At 39.8% G+C, this 24193-nt stretch overlaps 1 protein-coding gene across 5 annotated transcripts in view; it reads right to left on the minus strand.

The window, feature by feature from the left end:
- Window positions 1–24193, minus strand: part of ANK3 (ankyrin 3) — a 304223-nt gene that overhangs the window by 261702 nt on the left and 18328 nt on the right. The gene's annotated exons all lie outside the window — the stretch shown is intronic.

Raw genomic sequence — 24193 nt, forward strand, 5'->3', positions numbered from 1 at the left:
GTATATAAAATTGTTTTAAGTTGCTAACCTCTTAATTTCTGATGCATTTTAAATACCCTGCATTTATACTCTCCTCCCCTCACAATTACTGTTTTTGATATCATGTTTTACATCTAATTGTTTTGTGTATCCCTTAACTGCTTATTGTGGATACAGATGATTTTACTACTCTTGTCTTAACCTTCCTACTAATTTGTGTGTGGATAATTTCCTTCTTTCACTATATGTTTTCCTTTACTGATGAGCTTTTCCATTTAGTCTAGTTGTAGCCTTTTCTTTTCTGCCTAGAGAAGCTCCTTTAGCATTTGTTGTAAAGGTGGTTTGGTGGTGCTGAATTCTTTTAGCTTTTGCTTGTCTGAAAAGCTTTTGATTTCTCCATCAATTGTGAACAAGAACCTTGCTGGGTAGAGTATTCTTGGTTGTAGGTTTTTCCCTTTCATCACATTAAATATATTGTGCCACTCCCTTCTGGCCTGCAGAATTTCTGATGAAAAATCAGCTAAGTTGTATGGGATTTCCCTTGTATGTTATTTGTTGCATTTCCTATTGCTTTTAATATTCTCCCTTTATCTTTAATTTTTGTCATTGTAATTACAGTGCATCTTTGTGTGTTCCTCTTAGAGTTAATCCTATATGGAACTCTCTGCACTTCCTGTACTTGGGTGACTATTTCCTTTCCCAGGTTAGGGAGGTGTTTAGCTATTATCTCTTCAATTATTTTCTTGGGCCCTTTTCTCTCTCTCTCTTTTCCTTAGGGATCCCTATATGGTGAATATTAGCGTACTTAACATTGTCCTAGAGGTCTCTTAAACTGTCTTCATTTCTTTTCACTCTCCTTTCTTTCTGTTTTGCAGTAGTGATTTCCACTACTCTGTCTTCCAGCTCACTGATCCATTTTTCTGCCTCATTTAGTCTCCTATTGATTCCTCCTAGTATATTTTTCATTTCAGTTACTGTATTCTTCAAATCTGGTTGTTCTTTTTATTTTCCTCTTTGTTTAAAACTTCTAACTTCTCACTCTGTGCATCCATTCTCCTCCTGAGTTCTTTGATCATCTCTGTGATCATTACTCTGAACTTTTTCTCAGATAGCCTATCTCCACATCACTTAGTTTTTCTTCTGGGATTTTATCTTGTTCCTTTGTCTGAAACATATTCTTCTGCCATCTCATTTTGTCTAAATTTCTATTTGTATTTTTACATATGTGGTAGGTTACTTCTGTTTCTCAGCCTTGGAGAAGTGGCCCTCTGTAGGAGATGTCCTATGCAGTGTCCTCCCCTCTAGTCACCCAAGGGCCAGGGTCCAGCTGGTCCTGGGGTGGGGTCTGGCCTGTGTTTGTGGACTTGTTCAGCAGGTTGTGGGATCATAGTTTCCTCACTTCTGGTGCCTGCCCACTGGTGGGTATATCCGGGTCTTGGTCCTCTGGTGGGCAGAGCCATGTCTAGGGTCATGTCTGGAGGCAGCTGTGGGCTCAGGAAGTCTTCAGGCAGCCTTCTCCTAATGCGTGGGGATATGTTCCCCCCTAGTTAGTTGTTTGGCCTGAGGCATCCTAGTACTGGGTGCTACAGGCTGTTGAGTGAGGCCAGGTCTTGGTGCTAATGACCCAAGTAAGATGTCAGCCTCCAGGAGAATTCATGAAGATGAACACTCCCTGATATGTCCACCACCATGTCTCTATCCCCCAGGTGAGCCACAGCCACCACCCATCTCCCCAGGAGACCCTCCAAGAGCAGCATTTAGGTCTAGACCAGGCTCCTATGAAATGATTGCTTTTGGCTTTGGTTCTGGTGAGCCTTAGATTTTGGGTATGTCCTTTAAGAGTGAAGTATCTACTTCTCTCAGTCCTGTGGCACTCCTGCAATTAAGCCCCTTTGACATTCAAAGCCTAATACTTTGAGGGCTCCTCCTCCCAGTGCTGGAGCCTCTGGGCTGGGGAGCCTGATGTGGGGCTCAGAACTCTCACTCCTGTGGGAGAACCTCTGAAATATCATTACTCTCCACTTTGTGGGCCACTCACCTGGGGGTATGGGATTTGATTATATGGCAAGTCTGCCCCTCCTGCCTGCCTTACTGCGGTCCCTTGTTTATAGCTTTAGTTATGGAAGATCTTTTCTGGTTGATTCCAGTCTTTTCTATTGATGGTTGTTCTGCAGTTAGTTGTGATTTTGGTGTGTTGGTGAGATGACGTGAGCTTCAGCTCCTTCTACTCTACCATCTAGTCTAACTTATTCTTGAATGATCATGAATCAGACTGAAATGAAATGTTTTCCACATTACTGTCATATTCTAAAACAGTGTTTTCCAAAATAAAGGACTTTTTATTTTAAGTAGATAAGAATTCAGATATTGAATTCTCAAGAACTGAAAATGAACTTCAGGCATTTTCTAATTATTAAATGAGTCCACTAATGATTAAATGGCTTTGCTTTTCAGAAAGAAAATATCTTTAGAGGAGGTGGTTTGTTAAGGTCACTATCCTTAGGATAAGTTGGAAGAAAACAAGAGAAACCAAGCATTTAGGAAGCATGCAAATCACAGTCATGTTATCTGATACAAGAAAATCAGGGAACAAGCATTTGGACAGAAGCCAAATGGTGCTGGCAGTACTTAAGTACATCACTCATACGTGGCTCTTAGAAGCTATTATAATAGCAGAGGGGGAGAAGTACTTTCTTGGGTCCAGTGAGTCAGAGCTAGGATCTCAGTGAACAATGGTTCACTAAGTCTGAGCACTGACCCAATAGGCAGAATGCAGAATCTAGGCAAAAAGAAAATCTTCTGGATCAGAGGACGCATAGGGATGAGATGCCTATGAAAGAGGGGTTCCCCCTGAGAAATGCTCTATGTCGATCGCTCTCTTCAAGAGTCATAATTTTCATTAGAAATTAAAGGCTATGAAGAGTCCTACATTAGTGGGTTTAAGTTTGCTTGATTGTTCCCCACTCATTTTGCCGTATTTTGGCTTCCCACCTATAGAAAACACTTTGGGACATGCTGTTGTGGAATACTAGAAGGCTGTGGACCAACCAGGCAGGAGTCAAGGACCAGATGACTCACACCAGTGGGGAGAGGCATTAAGTCAAAGAACAATCATACTGCATTCTGCAGCTCATCATATTTACATAACCATTCTACTGCCGACACTATTTCCAATTTTCAGAAGCAATGTATAAACTAATTATCAAATAATTTATCATAGTAAAATAGAGATGCCAATAGCCTAAAATTATCTGAAAGAGGGAAGGAGAAAGGAAGAGGTGGGGCAGTGAATGCCAATTTCTTCACTTTACCTAACAAGAAGTTTAACGGGTGAATACTTAAGAATTGAACTGTATCATTTAAAGTTATAAAGGTAACCTCTGCAAGAAACAAAATTTTAAAATGTAGGTGATAACAAAGTCAGAGGCAGGAGAGAAAAGGGAAAGGAGTGTAAGTGAACTAAACCCTTACTGCTGAAAGAAGGTGGCAACAGATACTTTTTACAAATGATACATAAAGAATGTATTTTAGGTCAGGGGGAGCACTATTAATATATTTAAAAACAGAAATGATGAAAAAGGAATGAGAGTAGAGGTGCATCTGTGGGATACCTCCCTCTAAAGTTTGAAATTGTTGTATTTTATGCACTACACATTCATGAGAAAAGAAAATAGATGGCTGTAAGAATGTGCCTGTGGGTTGGGCTTCTGCTCTTTTAACAGTCACAGTTGCTAACCTTGAGCTTGCAGCACAAGCACACGGAGGGCTTGTTGAAACAGACTCTGCCCAGCCCACTCCAGAGTTCCCGATTCAGTGTTGGGTGTGGGGTCTGAGAATCTGTGTTTCTAACAAGTTCCTGGTGGTGGTGCTGCTGCTGCTGTCTGAGGACCACACTTTGAGAACCACTGTTCTAGGGAAAATGCCAGGTCCAATAATCCATGGACCCAAGCCTGCATTTTTGGAGTGGCTGCTCCTAGTTCAAGGCATGAAGGGGCAGAAGTAGAGGCAAGTCCCGATAACCACTTAGTTTTAAACCAACTCCATAAAAGCAGACCCTGCCTGTCCTTCACTGCCATTTCCACTTAAATTACCTGCTCTCAATATCCAAAATCCAACAGGTGACTATTTGTACAGATGGAAAGAGACAATTCAAAGCAATCTGTGAACTGATTTCAGGTGTCTGATATGATGGCCACAGCTTCATATCCCCCATGGAAGCCAAGACAGATGCCATACAGAAGGGTTTTCCTGTGGGAATAGACAACTGAAGAATAAAACTGAAATAGAGCTATTGAGACAGCCTGTCCTGCTGCCGAAGATGCTCTGTGAGAATCTAGATGTGATGAAAGACGTAAGGAAGAGGTAACAGCTCAAAAGGTACAGTTTGAGGAGTGCTGCCAAGACACACAGGAAACAGATCAAAATGGTCTGCAACGCCATGGTATTTGCATGGATGTCGCCCATCACAAAGAATGCTCCTCTTAAAAATATTCTAATCCCCCCCCACAAGTATTGCTATTGGCACAAAATACAGAACTTAAAAACATTAAAAATGTTTTAGAATACATAGCTATCATATTTGTCTCAGAATAAGATTTTACCCAGTACATACAACTTTGAAAACAGAGTTAAGAAATGGAGAATCAGAGGGAGGTAGTCCATGCCTTCTTATTTAATAGCCACAAAAAGTCTGTAGATAAGTGCAAACAATCTCATGTACTGTGGGATTTGTATCTTCAAATTAAATGTTTCGTTAACTCTGAAAGACGAAAGAGATTTAAGTAAAAAGGATGTGTGTGCACCCAAAGAATAGAAAGTAGAAGTAACTTGTGGACGTTTTCATTCTCAAAAGGCTAGTAGAATTTTTGACATTTATATAGGTGGGTCTTCAACAATTTACCCTGCTGCAGATGTCATTTTGTTTTACCCATTTCTTGCTGCATAAAGCTCCAAATGTTGAATCAGTAGCCAATACTGTGAAACAATGCTCAGTTAAGGGGCTACACATGTGCCTGTGCCTCAATCAAGCATTAAATTAGATTTATGGTGCAATTCATTTTACTATAGAAAGCAAAAGCTAGCATTATAAACATTCAGGGGAAAAAAGAGTGAAGTCCAAAATGTCACCCCCAGCAAACCGTTGATCATTTTGATGTTGCTCACTCTAGGCTTTTAGTATAAATTCTTTTTATAGTTGGTGGATTATATCCCGATTTATGCTTTTAAATTACTATTCTCAGTAATTAATCTTATTGACCATTTTGGTCCCTTGATATCAAGATTTTCCTAATATATTAAAGACTGTTATAACGAGAATTTTTATACATGTAATTTTCCCCTTCCTTTTTGATTTTCTTCCTTTGGATAGATTCTTAGAAGTAAGTATACTGGAATAAAGACCATGAAAAGTTTTATGGCTTTTGACACAATGTATCAAATCCAAAATAGTTGAACCATATCCATTTAGGTATATTACTTTCTTATCTGGATGAAATATGTCAACTTTTTAGAAAGTGAAAAGCAAACATAATATGACAATACCAAATCACCAATTCATTCATTCAATTTATTGAGAATCTATTCTTCTTTATGCATGGCTCTATAACCTCATGGATCTTACATTCTTGGAGAATGTAGCATTAAAAATCATGAACTCTATTATTATTGTATTATTGTATTTATATGCTATTACAGTCTAGATGCAAATACTCTTTAATAATGTTAACATCTCTCCCTTTCTGTAAAGTGTACTGCTGATAGTGTTCATAGGAAGCAAGTGTGGTCCTTTATTAACTAGAAATTCATTCAAGGAGTATTGACTAAATTGGGGAAGATGCCAGGAAGTCTGAAAACTGATGCAAAAATAATGAAATCACTCAAGTAAAACTGGGAATTTAATATACAATAGAAGTGGCATCTGAAGTCAGTGAGTTAAATATCATGACTGGGTCTAGAGTACTTGGCTGGCCGTTAGAAGAAAAAAATGAAGTTAAGTCCAATCCTTACTCTTTATACTACATTAAATTCAAATTTCTTTAAAAATTGTATATAAAATACCACCATAAAACAACTAGTTGAAAACATGGGTGAGTATCTTAACAGTTTTGTAGCAAGGAATTCTAAGTAGGAAATAAAGTCCAAAAGTCATAGAGAATAGAGTTTATAGATTTGTGTACATAAAAATGTAGTACTTCTGTATGGCACACACACAAAAATTAAGGTTAAAAAAAAAAAGAACAAACAGGAAGAAATCTATCCAACTCATACAAGAAAGGGATGCCATCCATACAGTACAAAGAATTCTTACCAATAAGGAAACCCTCCGATGAAAGATAAGACGCAAAGGATGTTAAAGACAAGATAAGCCTATGAAAAATCACTCAAACTTACAAATCTTTAAATATAAACAAAATATCATTTTGCCTACTAAATTGGTAGAGATTAAAGGTATTGATGATAAACATGCAGTGTCGAAAATAAGAAGAGAGATGACCATACACTGTTAAAGAAACTATAATTACACACATCTACACAGGGAGCAATCTAGCAACTATTGTTGCAGTTTTACATGTGCACAGCTACTCTCGCAAGCTGGAAATATATATATATATGCAGGTATCTATACATATGTATAAACACACACACACACACACACACACACACACACACAGTAAGCTATGCCTCTTGCCTCTTTGCCCGAGGCCCAGAGTAACAAACTTCAATGTACTGATTATACAGATTTATTCTCCTGGAAAACACTGGTGGGTTGAACGACCCTCACTGATCTCACCCTTTATTCAACCACTATTACATCATATCACTTAGGCCCTGATAGTCTATCTTTTGTTGTTTCCTAACGATTTCATACAAAGAATCTTTTAAGTGACTTGAGACCATCCATTATTCTTTTTTTTTGTTTCTACCCAGTACCTAACACAGCACTGTACACACTGGATATATGTTTACTGATAATGTGCACACTAGCAGGTGTTCAAAACCTTATGGATTTAAATGTAACTATTTACACAGTGTTCCATGATTATCAACTGTAGACAAAAAGACTCAATCTCTTTACCTCACCTCTTTTTGAGAAGGGAATTTTTAAGGGAACATTTGCTTGGTTAACTCCCTGTATGCCAAAAAGGTTAATTTTACCACCATGAAATTATACAGAGATAGCAGGGCTTTCTAATTGTTGCTGTGTGTCTATTTTCCGCTTGACTGCGAGCTCCTTGGCATATCTTGCCTAATTCCCAGAGCACATAGCCAGAAACTTGGTTCAAATCCCAAGATGGTTGTGTGCTGTTGGACAAGTCATCTAACATCCCTAAACCTCTGTTCCCCCAACTGTAAAATGGGGATAAAGAATGTCCCATGGGATTACTAAAAGATGAAATAAATTAAGATCTGGCAAAGCACTTGGCAAAAAAATGGCAAATGATAAACGAATGGTTAAGTTCCAGAGAGGCGAGCTGATACTATTACAGAACGGTCTCACTTGTTTGCTTCACTAGACCTGTCTGCCATGATGAACAAAGGTGTACCTTAAACCAGTGGTTGTCATACTCACAGTGCAACAGAATTTCCTTGTAAAAACACAGACTGCTGGGACTCACTCCCTGAATTTCTGATTTAGTGGATGTGGAGTGGGGCCTGAGAATTTGTATTTTCATCAAGTTCCCAGCTGATGTGGATTCTGCTGGCCTGGGGAACAAGTTGGAGAATCACCACCTTAAAGACTTAAAAATGTGTGACTAAGTGAAAAAGGCTTTGAGGTTTCAGAGGTGATCTTGAGCTTGGAAGCACTGCTCCCTCACCACCACGACACTCTTGTGCCCTCGCACAGCCAGGAAATGGTTTTGTTTCCTACATATCCTTTCTAGCCTCATTAGCAACAGAGCAAGGATGGATTACAAATTATTTGAAGGGCAAAAGGGGACCCCTCCATCTTGCTTGCTGCTCTTCCCCAAGCAAACTCATTAAGTCTCTGTCACCCCAGCTAGCCCCTTCCGAGTCTGGGTGGTACAGAAACCTGGGTCCTTGGGTTTTAATTATTCATGGCCCTATCTTACCTGTTGTATGAAAGAAAATCCCAGAACTAGCCGAAACTTCCTGGCTGTTTCAGGATATATTGGCATTTGACAACTTCCAGGAAAAGCAGGAGATAGTGACAAAGGACACAGACTTAGGGGTAAAACAGGCTTAGGTTTGAACCCCAGCTCAGAAACACATTGGCTATGTGACTCAGGACAAGTAATTTAACCTCTGTGAGCTCCGGACTTCCCAGATGTTCAACAGAGATAAATACCCATTTCAGAGGGATAAAAACTTAAAATGGGATGTTATACTTCAAGGGCACATAACAGTGCCTGGCACAGAATGTCAAGTCCCTTCACCTGGTAGGTACTATTATTATTAGCAGTAGCAGTAATCGTAGCCGTAGTAGATGTTAACATACATGGATACTGTATTTCTATTTTACATAGAAGGAGTGCCTCTAAAAGAAGATGTGCTATTTCCTAAATCATACAAGAAATCACTTTACAGTTGTTTCATACAGATTACAGGCTCCCAATACCGGGTACAGCATGACATGCATATGAACAGGTTGTCAGTTATTGTGTGGTGAGTGAAGAGGAACACATCCACTATCTGCCAAAAGATCTTAGACTACAAAGTCTGAAGACAGAAGGGCTGCCGATGCAATGTGCACATCTCCTACACATTTACAGCCTCTACTGCCATCCTGGCCTCCTAGGCACGCCCTGGTTTCTGAGGAAGCCTTGCTCTTGGATTGAGCAAGTGGTGACAACGCAGGCTCATGAGAGAAACACAACAAAGAGGAAAACACCAACTTAGCGGAGCAAGAGTTGCTTTAAACAGAGAAATGTAGAACATTTTTGGTGCAAACTGTTTGGTGTTCCACTTGGCATTTTATTTGCTACTTGAACTTCAACCTTTCATGTAACTTGTGATCTCATGTATTCAACCAGAGAAATCAGAAAAAGATCTCTTTCTGTAAGATGTCTCTGTAGATAGACTGAATGCTGGATTTCATCAACTACTGGAGAAAGAAATACAAAGACCTCATGTGTTATAGCTCTGGCAGACAATTCTGAACTGCAGGAAATGTCTTTCAGTTCTCATGAAAATAGTAAACAAAGATTAGTTGGGGATAACTGATGCTAAGGAAGATAATTGCTCAATAAATAAATCCATGAAATATTCCGTGCATCTAAAATCTACTCCCACAGTCTTTTTTTTTTTAAACATCAAAAACCTCCAAAATATGTGAAAATCTTAATCTTTCCTCTTCACATAAATCAATGCTTCACAGATAGATGGCCTCAGAATAAACTCTGGTTCTTTGAATTCTGATCAGCTAAAAGCCCATGTGAACCCTTTTTGTTTCCCTAAATACAAAGAAAGAGAAAATACAAAAATAGTAGCAATCACTGGAACAGGAGCTAGAATGAAGGTAAAAGTAGTTCTTACCCTCTCTGCTCTCCTTTCTACTTAACACAAATATTCATGGAAAGATAAGGCGCCTATGACCACTGGTTCTCTGGACAAGTCACACCTCCCAGAGGTAAGCTGAACACATGATAGGGGGGCAGGTATAGCTCAAGTGGTAGAGTAGCGTGCTTAGCATACACAAGGTCCTGGGTTCAATCCCCAGTACCTCCTCCAAAAATAAATAAACCTAACCACCAAAAAAAAAGTTAAAAAAGAAAAAAAGAAACACATGATAAGAAAAGAAAACAGCAGGGGTGGGGGCAGGAAAAAGCAAGGGCTCTATGCAGTTAATAAGCATTTTCCTAGAAACAAATGGAATTGCACACAATGGTGCTGAGACTTCAGGCCTAATAACCAATATATCTGTCATTCACATTTTTTTCAAACAGATTGAAAACCACAGTGCTGGCCGCATTTACTCAAGACTCACTACATACTATATATATGGCACTATACTAGGGAGAGTAAAACATGGATAATGCCTTGTCTTTGATTTTAAGGAATTTACAATGTAGTAGGAGAAATAAAACAATGTATACAAATATCTGTAATACAATATGCATGGTAAATAAATGTAGTAAACATCCAATAAATATAGGTTAAATAATTATGGTGCTTAGGTGGGAGCTAAAGGTTCTGGCTTTCGGAAGGAATGAGTGGGTATGAGGGAAGGGGAATAAAATAGCAAGGGAACAGCCTGAAGGAATAGAAACAACAAAAAGTGCTATGGCTATAAATGAATGTGGTGAAAAAACTTTGGAGGGTAAGGAAATCTTCACTATAGCATGAGTAAGCAACACAGGGTCTTCTAACTTGGCAAGTTACACATGAGGGGAGACAGGAAGATATTCAGTCATCGGCAGAGGCTCTTCCAGGTCTGTCTCCGAGGGGATGGACAAGGCTCCTCTGGCCACTCAGGCCAGCCCTCTCAATCCTCCTCCTCCAGGAAAGAGGCTTGAGAAATCTAACCCAGAGAGTCTCGTAAGCCCCAGCTCAAATCTCTAAAGGAAAAGCAGCTGTGGAAAGCTACAACTGCGACTGTCACCAAGATAAAAGAGAGAATGTTGGAGGAACAGGAAAAGGAGAGACGTCACAGCGAGGAATTTAGGTCAATGATCAGGACGGGTCTGGAAAAGCTGAACTGGGTTTCCCGAGGTCGTTATGGTTGCAACGGCCCCTCACCCAGCAGCTGGGGGAAGACAACGTTGCTGGTGCCCACCTGTCAATTCCCTGTGCCCTTTTGTGCTTCCCAGGCCTCGGACCTGGCTGTGTTCCAGGGAGAAGAGTTCAGCTCCAATTACTTAAGCTGCTTTATTGGTTTCACATAAGACAATTCCCTAAGTCGACTTGCACAAAAGCAAGCAATGCCAATCAGAGGGCACAAACGTACTTCCTCAAATGCTTTCCTTTTAGAAACAATCAGAATTTAAACAATTAAAGAGGCCAAGCTTCTTTTAATTCGGTAGAAAACCTCCAATCCCAAAGCTTCGCACAGTTAGCAGGACCACAAACATGTAAATATAAAAATGTTCAGTTAGGGATTCAGACTCAGAAGGTTTTTCCTTGGGGACAATCACTCAGAAGACAAAACAATGAGGGGGAAAGTCCTCGGTTCCCCTTCCTTCACCATCCCCCACCCCCAAATCTGTCAATAACCAGTAAATAACTCCCCAGATGCCCACAAATGGCAGTCACCCAGCACGTACATCTGCTGCATTTATGAGACTTGCTTTGACACATAACTGCCAAATATAGAATTATTCACTTCAGTGCTAACGTAGATTGCTCCATCCAAGGGCAGGAGCATTTGGGAAGTTCCCTATATGAAGAGAGGAAGTAAAAGATCACCCATTTGCATCTTTTGGTCTGGGTTCTCATATTGAAATATGCAAAAACCTCAGACCATGTCAAGATGTTCGCTTCTATTTTGAACCTTACTGCCTTGAGATTTTAGGAGAAAACTGTATGGCAGGATAAGGAAAGGAGGCAGCTAACTACAATTCAGGCTCCTGAAAGATCAACGGGAAACGCAGGGAACTTAGAGGGGAAGGGGCAGTCAGGGATGGGCAGGGACAGCTGTTCAGGCCAGCAGGGTTCCACCGAGCAGCTGAGCCAGAATCCGGAGTGAAAAGGTACATCCTTATTACTTTAAAAATTGCTTTCTAACAAGGATTATAGAATTAAAAGCTCAGCTGTCAGTGCATTGAAAACATCCATAAATGCATTTAAAATGAAAAATAATACCACTGTAAATGTAAAATACAGGTGCACAATGGCAGTTTCTCACGTTTATTTGATTTATGACTTCAAATAAGCAGCAAACTGAAAAACAAAGCCTAAGTAGAAAAAAATCTCGCACTTCCAATAATGAAGCCGTTGCTGAAGATTTGCCCTCAGCCTCACTCATGCCCTGACACAAACACAGATGCTTGTGAACTGGCTACAGAGTCCACAACTAGGCAAACACAATCAGTCTCATTTCCCAGCAACTGCACGACTTAGAAGTTCAAGTTGGTGAACTTCAGTCATGCAAGTACAGAACCAGATCCCAGGAAACCACAGGGTCCGACTTTTATTGATAAAGACCCCAAGACCACAGGTGAGAACCTTCTTCCTGTGATGTTCTCATGAAATGACCCCATCACCTTTGAACTGTTCCTTCAATGCTTTCAACATTTGTTTTTCCCCCTCCTTCCTTCTCTTTTCAAAAGAAGGGAGGGTGGGAGCAAAGAGAAAATAAAAGCGTATGAACCATTTCCTTTTCTATTCCACTAATGTTTCTAAGACCCAGGAATGGTAAGTTCTGTGTGGCTGGATGTACACACGCACAGTGCAGCTGAATTAGGCTCATATTTAACTCAAGTAAACTGAACTGGATTGTCTTGGGGGAGGAAGGAAAAGAGGGACAAAGGGATGAAGAGAGGAAGAAAAAAAGAATATGAATAAATGAACGAAGAATAGAAACTGAAACTTACATCTTTAAATTCCTTTAGTCCATATGAGTTCCCCATAACTATTATAGCATGTACTGTAATTAGCCAGGATTGGAACATCATCTAATTAAACATCTATTTTTTTTAACATTTTTTATTGATTTATAATCATTTTACAATGTTGTGTCAAATTCCAGTGTTCAGCACAATTTTTCAGTCATTCATGGACATATACACACTCATTGGCACATTTTTTTCTCTGTGAGTTATCATAACATTTTGTGTATATTTCCCTGTGCTATACAGTGTAATCTTGTTTATCTATTCTACAATTTTGAAATTCCAGTCTATCCCTTCCCACCCTCCAACCCCCTGGTAACCACAAGTCTGTATTCTCTGTCTGTGAGTCTATTTCTGTCCTGTATTTACACTTTGTTTTTGTTTTTGTTTTTTAGATTCCACATATGAGCGATCTCACATGGTATTTTTCTTTCTCTTTCTGGCTTACTTCACTTAGAATGACATTCTCCAGAAGCATCCATGTTGCTGCAAATGGCATTATGTTGTCGGTTTTTATGGCTGAGTAGTATTCCATTGTAAAAATATACCACCTCTTCTTTATCCAGTCACCTGTTGATGGACATTTAGGCTGTTTCCATGTTTTGGCTATTGTAAATAGTGCTGCTATGAACATTGGGGTGCAGGTGTCATCCTGAAGTAGATTTCCTTCTGGATACAAGCCCAGGAGTGGGATTCCTGGGTCATATGGTAAGTCTATTCCTAGTCTTTTGAGGAATCTCCACACTGTTTTCCATAGTGGCTGCACCAAACTGCATTCCCACCAGCAGTGTAGGAGGGTTCCCCTTTCCCCACAGCCTCTCCAGCATTTGCCATTTGTGGATTTTTGAATGATGGCCATTCTGACTGGTGTGAGGTGATACCTCATTGTAGTTTTGTTAAACATCTATTTATTTCAATATGAAGTCTTCTGTAAAAATTTCCTGGACCACCCCTACCCAAGACACCTCTTTGGAGTCTCATACTATTTACAGTCTACAAGATTTCCTGCCACACCGTCTTCCTTTCATCATTAATTTTGTTGATTGATTAATACAAATGGAGACCACTCTTGTGTGAGGGAGTTGTCTGTGGCGAAGATGCTGTGTGAGACTTCTATCTCTGGCCACGGCCCCCAGCTGAGCAGCCAGGGCAGAATCTGACAGGCCCCATTCCTCATTCCGTTCTCTGCATGTGGCCCTGCTTGTCTGGGGGAAAGGGGAGGTCGGGAACATTCAACCACCACTAAAATACCAAGACATCAAGGGCGCATTTTAAAATGAAGACCGATTCTAAAATAAACACTGTCTCAGAAACCTACTGTCCCCACCCACCCCCAACCCTCCGTGAACCTTTGTGCTTATTGTCTCTTAGGGTTTTCCAGGGAGATCCCACCTACAACAGTAGATGTCAGCAGGCCACGTGCACTGGAGTCATCAGTTCAGCCCAGGACCCGGCACAAAGCGGCTGTGCTTGGCAGGGGCATCTCCGTGCCCACGTGCAGTCCATGATGTCATGGGGACTGTGCTCTTGCCTGCACAGTACTGTATACCACCCATCAAAACCGCATAAACAGCCCAGTTTTCAGTTCCACCCCACCTTCTACGATCAGCTAGACTTGATCGCTGAATACTCTGAATTGTGAATTGTTCAATGATGGTGAAAATAAAGCATTAGGATTTAAGCGATTCTTCCCCTCCCCCAAGACAGATGACATATTTGTTAGAATAAATGTGGAAGAAGATTTGAGAATTTTTAAAGTGACAGTGCTTCAAGTCTCTCAGATCACCAAGCGGTTCTCCCAGAATTATAGTATCTTTAAAGACAACAGATGGACTACATCTTCACTTGCTCGAAAAACTCTTCTCAGGAGCTTTCATTACCACAAAAAAGGGCAGACACTATCTTCAAACTCAATAGAAAACTGAATTTGAGATTGTTTGGTAAATCCTTCATGAAAAATAACTAGAACCAACGTTATTTTTAAATCGCGCTTTCCAAATAAACTGGAGTTAGGAACAGCAGTCTGGAAACTCTGCCACCATTCCTCCTGCAAATCCCAGAAATAAAGAACATGTATCATAAAAATAGCTCCTTGCCCCAGTTCTTCTTGGCTCTTTGCTTAGATCCTGATTGAGAGGAAAGGCTGTGATGGAAATTATTAATGTTAATTCTTTGCTTTTATCCTATTTTAAGGAAGTTCCCCCTTCCCCTAAAATGTGCTTGTATAAAAAAGTGGAAACTTCTATTGTAATATCTTGTGTGGATTTTAAAATTATAGATACCATTCCTTTAGTATTAATTCTCAGATATTGATAGTTTTGTGTTCTATTATAAAGAGAGAATTCCATGTTCAGTATTTCTGCTAAAGAAATAGCCCTGGAAGGGATAAATCAGTAGTTTAGGATTAACAGATACACACTACTGTATACAAAATAGAACAACAAGGGGCCTACTGTATAGCACAGGGAACTATATTCAATCTTATAGTAAGATAAAATGAAAAAGAATCTGAAAAAAAAATCAGTCCATTTGCCATACACCTGAAACTAACACAGCATTGTAAATAAACTATATGTCAATTAAGAAAAATTAAAATAAACAGAAAAAAAGAAATAGCCCTGAATTCGATATTTTTGTGAAAATTATTTTTATGAAAATCATATTTTCTGATTGTAAAACAAATACACACATTGTTTTAAAAGTTAAACAATACAGAAAAACTTAAAGACAGTAAAACACACACACACATCCTAGAGATAGTCATTGTCTACCATTTTGATGAAAATGCATAACGTTGTCTTTGTCAGCCGAGAAGGGATTACATCTCACATCCACATCGCCTGCCTGATATCCCCAGCAACACTGTTTATGCTATTAGGATATCCTATGTGATCATTTTTAATCCTTCCACAATGCTCCATTTTCTATTTAACCCAAATCCTAGTGATGAGTTGGAATGTTTCCAAATTTTATTATAAAACGCCGCTATAAAAATCCCTCAAACTTTGCACATATCTTTGCACGCTTGTTTAATTATCTTCCTAGGATCAACTCCAGGAAGTATCAACTATATTTTACATGATATGCCTATTCATGTACAACCAAGAATATTTCGTATGAATAGATTATTCTGTATAGTTTGTAATTTCAGAGAATTATACTGATGGTTACACTGAGCTAAAATCTGTATCATTAAGAAACCAAATGGCCGTAACTATTTAAAACTGTGTACAAAAATTCTAGGAAGGCAGAAGACCTACTGTCCCAGACTAGATGATTTCTATCACACATGAGCCAGCAGGGCTTTGGCAACAAGCTCCCCATAGTACCTTAATGAAAACAAGTGGTCAGGGTTGTGGTTTCACATTTCATCAGGGGAATGCCCACGGACAGGATGGGATGTCAGGAGGAAGTGAGATCTTCCCAGTCAGCGCTCTCCGTCTACCTCCAGCAGCTGGCTTCAGGAAACGCCCAGGGGATCCGCACACCCACATGTTCATTCATTCTTCCAGCAGCCCTCACCGTGCACCATGCATAGTCATGCGGTCCTTGCGCAGGGAGCGTGCTCAGTCTAGCCGATGACAACTGCAGGACAAGGTGGGTTCATAGGGAAACCCTCTGCCTGAGCAATTCAGGGAAGTCCTCACACAAAGGGACATTAGAGCTGGTCTTGGGAGGGTGAATGGGTTGGGTTACCTTGGACAGAGGTAGACTTGTTCCCTGGTCACCCACTGGGTGACCCAGCCCTTCTTTTACTACCTCCACAGAAGAAAAGCTAACTACTCCCTTTTCCAGCCTCTCTTGTAGCTCGAGGGGTCTGGAAGAAGTAATTTTGGCCAGTGAGATAGAAGTCAGCTAGGGGCTTCTAGAAAGGCATTTTCTTTTTCTGATAAAGGCACTGAAGTAGCTAGCCCTGTCCTTCACTTCTCTTTGTCTCCCAGTGCAGGTTTGAGCATGGAGTGGGGCAACCAAGGAGTGAAAGCCAGTACCTCTAAACCTCTGAAACAGCACCAGCAACTGTCTCCCTTCAGACTGCTCACTTTGCGGGAAAAAGAAACGTCTCTTTGTTTACACCACTGTTAGCCAGAGACACCACTATATGCAGCCGAAGGCACTCCTAACCAATACATACATCACTCCTCCAACCAAGATGGTGTCTAGATGGAGGCACGAACATTGGTGGAGAATAGGAGCTAACATGGGGGCAATACATACAGGGAGGATGGCTGCAGGGTTCAGAACATGCACTTCAACTTTCTTATGCTCACAGCATATGGCCCTTTCAAGCTCAGGAGGCATGGCTAGGAATGCAGGGTGACAATTCTTCTCAGGGTCAAGGCGTGAAAGGGCATCTGAGTGTGTTTTTCTAGAAATATGTTGATGCTATCTGACAATGAATTTGAAGCCCTTTGGTTTCCTTAAGATGTACCAACTTCAAAAGTGCCCAAAACAAAACAAACCCTAACATGAATTAGAGAGCCAGAGAGTAAATACAATGTAGGACTCAAGAGTGAAAAGAGCAGCACAGCCAGGCTAAGGGAACATATGTGTATAATGTCCTTCCTCATCCTGTCTTCTTCTGGAAGAAACAGTAACAGTTTATAGGAAAATATGAGGCCAGTATTTTGTTTTGTTTTATTTTTTTAAAGCTAATAGGCAAGTGTTCCCAACCCACTGGAGTTAAATGGATGAAAGTGATTACTTTTTAACTTCAAGAGAAAAGCAAACAACAGCATCTTGACATCACATGTCTTGGTCAACTGAATAGTCTACCAGTAAGATTATTCAAGGCCGTTGGCGGGATCTAGACATGAAGCAAAGAAGCATCTCAAGAGAAAAAAGAACTAGTGATGAAAATGCCTACAATTTGTTAGAAAAATAAGACAATGAATATACAGACTGTTGTCATAACAAATCAAACATCCTAGTAAACTGTTTCCCAAGGTAATGGGAAAGTATGGCCATCATGTTTAATATGGACAATTTATACGATCAGAAATAGGAGGAACCACATGTTGAAGAAAACAGTAACAACAAAAACACTGAAACCTAAATAGAGACATTTTCTACATTCCCAAAGGATGAGGGACACTATCCTAATAGGTGCCACTTAAAAATAACCAAATAATCAAAAATCATCACACATTTGAGGGTGAAACAGAAGATGTGTAATAAATGTGTAGGTGTGAAAAAACAGACTTTAGAGTAAGGCATTGACTATTTCCCACTATTTCCCAGCATCTTGCATAGAGCCTGACAAATCGGCGCTAAAATATTTGTTGGAAAAAAGGGAAAAATAGAAGGAAAAGAGAGAAGAAGAAAATGGAAAACTTCCTACATGAACAAAATGTTCTTAATACAAGACTGAGCTTTTTCAAATAACAGGATGTCATTCAATATAAAATACACGTAAGTTGCAAAATAGTATTAACGAAGTCAGAACGAACGATGGATACATTCTTATGAAATGGGTTATGGATGGACACGTTTTGAAGCTCACTCTCAGATTCCATTCTCAATTCTATTCATTAAAACCTGATAGATAATACCTATCATCATTTACACTGAACACTTTTCAAGTATTTGTTGCAGAATCAATCTCTAAAACAACAAAAGGCAATCTACTCTTAGCAGGGAAGATTGAATTATATGATATCGAATGAGGTTACAGGCATTTCCCACTTGTTAAGAGCATCTCTCTTGGTTGTCTCAAGTTTAAGAAACACCTCCTGTTGGCGCGAGTAATGAGAAACTTGTCTACGCAATTCTCAACCAAGATTTAATCTGAAGCATGTTCTTTAGTGGGACAGAAAGAAAGCATCAGAGACTTATTTAGCACTTCCAAGTGTGGTGCTCATGTTGTATTGACCGTTTCAGAAAATTCTCTCAACAATCACCTAGAGACAGGGATTATTGCTGCCTCTGTTTTATAGATAAGTAAACAGACTTTATGAGATTAATTAACAAATCCAAGTCCAAGCAGTTAGTAAAAGCAACAGAGACAAGAGTAACACACAGGGAATCAGGGACTCTGACTGCAGAGCTGCCTCCTAATTACAGTGATAAACTATCAACGTCGGGGGATGACAGTGATAATAACTGTTCATAACACTACTAGTAAATTACCACACACAACAGTTGCTGGAGCAACTTCACACATACTTAATCTTTGTAAGTTTTCCCAAACCTTAGTTGCCCCTTGCCTGCCAAGGGCAAAAATATTTTTTAGGAGTAAAGCATTGAATCACTGTACTTGAAAACTGTGGATCAAAACCCAACCATTCTGTCTTCCTCTTTACCTTAGTGCTAATGACCTTTCCAGGAGAGGAAACAATTTTAACACCTCCTCCAGGCCTCTGGGACACTCTCTAGACAGGGCTGGACCTTCCTTCACTGCTCTCCCTGTGGTTCCATGCCTGAAATTGTTACAGGCCTGAAGCTATTGCTCTGGCAGAATAAGAGAACGGGTATTAGATTTTCTTGTTGTTCAGTGCCAGAGAGAAAATGAATAGCTGCTCTAACTGTCCTCTGAATGCACACTTAAGAAATATCACCTCGGTTTTCTAATATAAATTATACAGAAACAACAAAAGAGGTGTGTCATTCATGGCTTAGACAAATTCTGGGAACTGCTCTCCACAGCAGGTTATGCTGTGGTCCTAACTTGTCCTGTTGATCCTATTTGAAATATCAAAATTTGGTACCTTTTGAGTTTCTATAATTCTGGTTCACTGATCTGGAAATTGGCTATTTAATAATAGATCTTAGCTTTAATATTTTATGTTGGTACCAACTCAATCTCTGCATGTTACAGTAATATTAGAACCACATGAACTGGCTTTCCTATTTCCTTCTGAACTGAAAGACAAGGTTTATTAAAATTAAAAAACAAAAAAGGACAGTTGCAGAAGACATGAGTTGTGTGAGCAGCCAATCCATAAATGATTGGCTAGCACACACGAGAAAAACACTCATTTGAACAAACAATAAAGTATGACAAATTGAAACAGTAATGACATGAACATTGTTCAACTATGAACTTGGCAAAAGGAAGAAAAAGTTAACACTCAACACTGGAGAGGGTGCAGGGAGGTCAACATACAGCAGAAGTGTAAACTGGTTTGACTGGTGTAGAAAGCAAATTTGCCTGGTTATTTCCTTTAATCTCCAGTTTTAGTCCCACGCAGGAGGTACACACAGACACACAGACTATTTTTACTTTAAATTTGGGCCCAAATACCATTCCTGTGTCTAAAAGCCCAAACAGTTCTCTAGAGAAACACTGGAACCTAAGGACCCCAGTTTGCGGGGCCCACGACACCTGTCTTCAGAAGAGAACATTCTATGCTCTAACATGTTGAAAGGAAGAAAGAAGGAAGGAGGGAGGGAGAGAGAAAATTCACTCAGGGTTCTAAGGCTAACTGACCTTGAGCAAGTCACAGAACTTCTTGACTATGAGAATATCCTTTCCACAGAGTTACAAGGATCCAGTGTGATAATGTGTGTGAAAGCCCTTTGTAAATAACAAATTAACACACACCTTTTGAGATTTCAAGAGTTTGTCTTTTTCAGTTTCTCTCTTCCGTGTCCTGAGAAGTCCCCCTGACAGCACTGTAGTATCTTATCCTATCATCCAGTGGACAAACCTGCTGTGACTTCATTCTTACTAAATTTCCATGATTATCTCACTGTAGGGACAGTGTATTTTACTCTCCAGGGTAAGGATACCCTCACACCCAACCTCCACCCTGGCCAATGTTGCTCCAACAGAGTAACGTTATTAAAATTTTCTGTTACACTGAAGTTAACCGAGGCAGAAATACCACTGACATCAAGTCTTCAGGGAGAGATGAGTGAAGAGCAGAGCCGTGGATTCACGAGAGAAGTCTATTATGTAGATAGATGGCAGAGACCACCTTACATAACCGTTCCTACCAAATCGGACCTTGGTGTAACATCCAACAGAGCCCTGCTCCTAAAAGAGTGTGTTTAAATTTTTCATCAGATCCGCCTTTATAAAAAATTGAAACAATAGTCTCCAAGTAGGGGGAACAGTTTGCTAAAAAGATCAGAGCTTACAATTACCTTCTGAACCATCCTTTCAGGGCTCTATGCCTCCGATAGACGTCTAAAATGTCAAGGAAATGCTCAGTTTTGAAATTTGCAAAAGAAAAAGTGAGTTTTTCCTTTAGCCCAAGAAGGAGATTTTCACGTTTCTGTGCCTTAAAATTTTCCATAATTAAAAGCCTTTGCCCTTCAGGCAACGGAGAAAATTGTGCTAAAACGGAAACGCGTGCCTCGCTTCTGGACGGATCGTTGGCATCCTGTGTGAAAATGCCTTTTGTTTTCCTTCTCAAGGTGATTGGGCCGGTGAGGTGATGAAGGCAGAACTACAGCAGAATTACCAAGCCAGGGCCCCTGCACTGCCCTCTGCTGCACTGCAGATACTTTCCAACCCAACTCCGGTGTCCTCGGTGACATCCTCTGAAAGGGATGAGGCAATCCAAAGAACAGATGAGGAGATGCATCTCTTTCAGAACTTGAATATGATAATTCTGCTAGCCTCCAATGTTAAAATGTTTCAGTCCTGGGTGTTTTAGAGACAAGGGGGCATTTTGGGTGGTGGGAGCCTGCTGTGAATGCAGATGGAAATTTTATGGCTTGTCTAATGCTTGTCTATTTTAATAAAGAAGAAACCACAGTGGCAGTGCAGTTTCACCCCATATTCCATGTGCTGCAACGCTGCAGTCAGAGTAGCCCCCTAACCTGGAATCTTTTCTGTCTCTGCCTTGCTCAGTCTATTCCGATCTTGCCCCTGAAATTACCAAGAAGAGAACGTTAGGTAAAAGAAAGAAAGGGAAAATCTCTAAGGGCCATATGGAATGCTCAACACAGATACACAGACACTCTCTCTCCCTCTCTCTCTCTCTTTTTCCAAGGGAGAGCATGGAAGTACTCTATCTGGTTACCATGAGAACCAAATGATGGAGCCTCCCCTTGGAAGCAATGGCACACACTCACAGAGAAGGACAAGATGTGAAGAATATTTTACTTATTCCCTTATCACTCCACAGAGGCTGATGGGATACCAAGGCAAACACTGCTTCTCTCCATTTGGGTGGGCGGTGGGAGAGGTTAACTGAGTTTTCAGCTTTATCCATGACATTTATTGATGATTCTTACTAAATTTCCATTAATTGATCATTCATTCCACCCCACACAAATGTGCACATACCACTCAAAGTTAAGGCACTGCTGACATTTTTTTTTCCAGAAGTGAAAATTAAAATAGAGCCAAATTCAAAATGCAGCAAGAAAGAAAATTACTTGAAATCTTTTTGACAGACTGGAAATGGATCTGCTCCTCTTTCAGTAACAACAGGACATGTGAGATGCTCACATGTGTTTGAGAAACAGCCCACTGAAGTTCTATGTGGCCAAGTTTCAGATCCCCATTCTGGATCAATCCCCATTCTTGATCAATGATCTTGATCTGAATGGTTGCCTATGGGGGAAAAGATTCCTTAAAAAGAAAACATAATTTTAAAGATCCTTCTTTGATCTTTGATGAACAACGGTGCTGGAAATTGTAACATCGGCTGCTTCAAGTGGAGAAGGGATGCTGAGTGGGAAACGGCACAGAAGAACTTTCAGGGACAACGAAGAGGTTCTCTTGTTGGGTGAATGGGTTAAACAACTATGTATTTGTTAAAACTGATTAAATCTACACTTAGCATCACTGCATTTGGCTCAAGTAAATTATAACTCAATTAAAAAAATTATCCTGGAAACATTAAAAAACCATAAGATTCTAAGAACTAAGAGTTACTTTCAGAATTTTCCAGACATATAACTGTAAGGCAAATAAACAAAGTGAATGTCTTTTGCTGTAGGTTTCCGTAAAAGCCGAGGGATTCCCGGTGCCACACGTCTCTGCTTCAGTACCATGTTTTACTAAGACATTACCATAAACAGTTCATTGTTCTGAGATTAAACTAAATATCGCTGAGAATGCAATTATAAGCTCCGCATTAAATTGCAAGTTCAAGCAAAAAGTCTGGGCTAGGCATTCCTATCACAGTCCCCATTATGACATAAGGGACCTTGGGACTTCCTGGCCATATCTGAAGTAAATGTCCTAGCTGTGGTCTACAGCACAAAACACAGAGTCTAGGAAGACCTCTCTTCATAAATGGGATGCCCGCCTCATTTTATGATACTTGGATAGTGAACCTCAAAGACAGATAAATCAAGACACAATTATCCTAACATATAAGGATTTCTTTAGATCGTCAAGGGCTATTGTGTATTTCACAACGTTCTATCCAGGGAACTTCTTGTTAACTATTTATTGCACTGAGCAGTAGATACCTATTTTATCTTTAAAAAAACAAAAACAAAAAACCGTGGACTGCTTTCTCTCATTTGGTCTATGCCAGCTCTCAACTAAGCTAAACTCAGATTAGATGTCTGTTCATTTCTCCTAGAACCAGTAACTGCAAATACTGGTATCCAGTTGTCAAGCTAATGAAATTAAAACTACAGACAAATATACAAACACACAAACACAAACATACAAGTAGAAAAAAAATTCATCTCGTGAATTTTCGGGTAATGACATTCCTTGGGTTTTAATATTTAAGCAACATTTTTCATCAAAATATTATGTATGTCTCCCAGAAGTGTTTTACAAAGGTCGACTGAGTGCATTTAAATTTTTTTTTTTGCAGAAGTCTTTAAAATGCAGCTTCAAACGAACTATTCTTTCAATAAAAGTAGCACATTTCAGGAAAGTTAAATCTGGTGCATGTTACTAGAATCAGTTTGGCAAACTTTCAGAGAACTCTCGTATTCGAAGTGCAATCAAGCCCATTTCTGTTAATGAACATATTTGTTAGAAAAAACTGTTCTCCTATTAAATTGCTTTTCAAGATATTTCCTTTTTTCATTTCTCTGAACTTCTGAAAGTTAAACCTTTAAAGATGTTTCATGAAAGAAATGGATTGATCATGCAGTTTTACCATGGGTGATTTTCTTCTATGTTTCTAGTTCTTTCTTTTAAAAAAAATGACTATAAATACACTGCTCGCAAAATGGAAGGATATGTTAAAGCATGTCACCCTTATAAAGGGTTTACTGTGAATGTAACAAGTACTTACAGTGTATGGGGGAATGTGAACACAACTTCACAGTCCTCACCATGAAGGCTGTCATAATCTAAAGGCAAGAAGCCTGTCACTAGCATTTCTAAATTCATCACGTACAATGAATGACAGCCCAGACCAAAAGCAATGGCTTCAACATGTCTCAGAATAATTCAGTAATCATTCTCCAGGTTTCTAATTTATCAGCTGAGTGGATTTCTGTTCTCACGGGTGTTTCAAATACTGAACTTGGATACTTCTGGGCTAACATTGAAAACCCAAGTTAAAAGTTAACATAAAACATCTTTTCACTTTGCAAAAACATTAAAAGAGTTGATAGGAGTAAGGGAAAGCAGGAGGGAGGGCACATGTTGCATAAATGTAAGCCAATTCTCTGCGTTCCTTTAATACGAGGTGTAACTCACCTCTCGGATGCTCACATTGGACATCTCTGACCTGTCCTTCCTGGCTCCTTCGTTTCTGTTCTACCCCACACTGAGCCATCGTGTCCGCTCCCTCCTACTTCTGAAAGCTTTTCTAACTGTGCTCTCTACGCCGTCT

Source organism: Camelus ferus, chromosome 11 (assembly GCF_009834535.1).
Source record: "Camelus ferus isolate YT-003-E chromosome 11, BCGSAC_Cfer_1.0, whole genome shotgun sequence".
NCBI classification, from domain to species: Eukaryota; Metazoa; Chordata; class Mammalia; order Artiodactyla; family Camelidae; genus Camelus; species Camelus ferus.